This window comes from Puma concolor, chromosome C2 (genome assembly GCF_028749965.1).
Source record: "Puma concolor isolate L17-30 chromosome C2, mPumCon1.1.hap2, whole genome shotgun sequence".
Taxonomy (NCBI): Eukaryota; Metazoa; Chordata; class Mammalia; order Carnivora; family Felidae; genus Puma; species Puma concolor.
In genome coordinates, this window is record NC_141675.1 from 97,365,795 (window position 1) to 97,368,819 (window position 3,025).

The 3,025-nt window shown below is 35.4% G+C and overlaps 1 protein-coding gene across 6 annotated transcripts in view; it reads left to right on the top strand.

Moving 5' to 3' along the window:
- LSAMP (limbic system associated membrane protein) overlaps positions 1 to 3,025 on the top strand; it is a 922,095-nt gene that overhangs the window by 404,497 nt on the left and 514,573 nt on the right. The window lies entirely within an intron of this gene.

Genomic DNA, 3,025 nt, shown 5'->3' on the forward strand with positions numbered 1-3,025 from the left:
TAGGTACTTGGATTTGCATTCATGCTAAAAATAATGTTATATCATGTTATTATTTGTATAGTGTTTTATATTTTACAAAATGGTTTCATGTTCAAATTTAGTCCTTGCAAGAGTCCCATTATTACCTATAAGATAGCATTATTGTGCCTGCTTTTCAGATGGTGGTTTAATGCATCTTCTGCCAAGTGTGAATCTGGCCATTGCAGTATAAGATAAAGTATGAGTTTTCTGTTTGCATTTATCAGTTTTGCTAGCTGTCATTCTTTCTCATAAGAAGTTGTCACATATTGATTTAATACTATTATTACTTTTTATTATTTTGTCTATGGTGTAAATATTTCTGGTGAAATTTTGTTTTGTCTTAGGTTACACCAAAACAAAAAGTTTACAAAGGCCATCAGTAATTGGAGCCAGTAGTGTTTTGTTCTTTAAATATAAAGGATCCCTTGTAAATATGTACATTACAGGGTTCATATTTGGCCCAAACTCTGATTTCTGAATTATTGTTTTCCTAATCAGGACTGGCCATAAATAATGGTAAATGTTTGGAATGTGACCCTACAATTTCTTATATATACCAAAATGGATGATACTGGAAAAAAGGGTAAATGTAGCTAATCTATCATAGTATATGCAAAACTCACTTACAACAGTGTTCAATAATCATTAACTTATGGAATTTGGGGGAAAAGTGTCTCCAGAAATGCTTAACAATTCAGATGAATTTTTCATGTACTATATAACAGATTTCCAAATTCAATACAGATAATATATGCTTAGCAGCCAACAATATACAAGTAACAGTGTTATTGAACATAATTTTATTTCGTCAATAATTACAAGCAATAAAATACAATAACCAAGAGTATCTTTTCTTGAGGCAAGCACATAATTCTTTTTAACAATGTGAAAAATTTATACTATTCTCTAAGATTTGAGACTAACACAAGCAAAAATCAGCACAGAGAATCTTTCACATGACACAGTCATGATTATTAACGGGCTTCCTGTTTTTTTCTAAAGCTGGTTTTTGTCAGAGACTATAGTTAAGCTAAAGAAGAGATATTTATTTGGAAAGAGAAGTATACTTTTCTGGGCAGCCAGAAAGCTAGTATCAGGGATGCCATCATTGTGGAAAGACCCTGCTAGAACTCACAAAATCTGGAAATCACAAAAGCTCCTTTTGTGAGAAGGAGCTTCAGGCAGTGCTCATATGTGATTCTTTCTCCTCTAGAATGCTGACTTCTTGGGACTATTGATTTACTAAAGGTTTACATGTATATGTTTGAGAGCAAAACAGAAAGCTGTCCTTTTGTACATCTCTTTTCGCAGTGACATGTAAAATATAATTTTAAAATATAAGACAAAAATGGTGAATGCATTCCTGTGACTCATGTCCAAAATGTATTCAAGTGGCAAGTACTAGCAAAAAGTTTAATGAAAACTCACCTACAATAAAAGCAAACACCAGGTACAAAGACTTGCTAACAGTTTTGTAGAGTGAAGCATCACAGATACATTCCCAGGGTACTGGCAGAATAAAGATTTTCTTGGTTGTCCCTCGAGGGTGACCATAGGCTAGAAGAGCCACCCATCTTCTGTGAGGCATATGAGTTAATACAACAGGATTGACAAAGCATTCAATTTTGGAGATATACATTTCTAATTCAATAAATATGTATTTTTCAAATGTCTATTCAACAAAAATGTATTGCACAACAACCATGAGCTAGGCTAGGTGTTGGGTGTTGAGCTGTAACCTCATTTGTATCATGTGTGAATAACTTTGTCATCCTAGGCCCTGATTTTGGTAGTTATGTGTCCAACAGAAAGAGTTTCTTAATTTATCCACAGCACGATTATGTCACAATAGAAGCCGTTCTCAATTACTTCAAACATAGGTAAAGTTAAGTCATCAACTTAGAGGTGAAAAGAGCCGAACACGTGTGCTCCTGTCTCCGCAGAGACTCCTCTCTTCCTGGCTCTTTATACTTTACAAATCCTTCCATTCCTGTTTATTTCCCCCTACTGAATTCATGTTCCTGTTTGGTTGCTTTGCAGATGAGTATCATATGAATTAAGCATAATAACTTCAGGTGGAGAATAAGTAGTAAAAAAAAAAAAAATCAGCTAATAGTTTTATTTAAATGTCCTCAGTAGTAAAGAGCAGGAAGAGGAAACCTAGACAATATATAATCTAGGAGCTGAATTATTTTCAAATGGAATAATTTTCAGAGTTCCACAGAGTGACAATAGCTCCTAAATCACATGAAGGGAAAAGCTTATTTCAGCTTCTGGGTGTGTGTGTCACTATTTTTTTGCTCCCCAAAGCTAGAGTTGCTCTGATAATCAGCACACAGAAAAGTTGTCCTGCTGGGACTAAATTATAAATAAGAGAAGTGTTCAGCCCTCAAAGGATTTTACCTGTGGTAATAGCGCTTTCCGTCTTTAATATACTTCACTTTTATTATAGGATTATTACTTTCACCCCCTCTCCTGAATGTGCCATTTTGTCAGCACAGTATCTCATACAGATAAATAGCATTGAATAGGGTTACAGTAATTAAGAAACATTACAGTGACATCTTATACATCATAGTACTAATATTGAGTGAGTGTCCAAAAGATAGGATATCTTCTTACAATGAGCAACAAACATAACTTTCTTCTTTTCTTTGATGAAAGTAAGAATAGGTTAAGTCCATCATGTCTCTCTAAACATTTGGTGTATTTATCCTGGGGCATTTACAACCTTTATACCAGGTGACTTAAAACTCTGACATATGTTGGGGCGCCTGGGTGGCGCAGTCGGTTAAGCGTCCAACTTCAGCCAGGTCACGATCTCGCGGTCTGTGAGTTCGAGCCCCGCGTCAGGCTCTGGGCTGATGGCTCAGAGCCTGGAGCCTGTTTCCGATTCTGTGTCTCCCTCTCTCTGCCCCTCCCCCGTTCATGCTCTGTCTCTCTCTGTCCCAAAAATAAATAAACGTTGAAAAAAAAAAAATTTAAAAAAAAAAAACAAAAAACT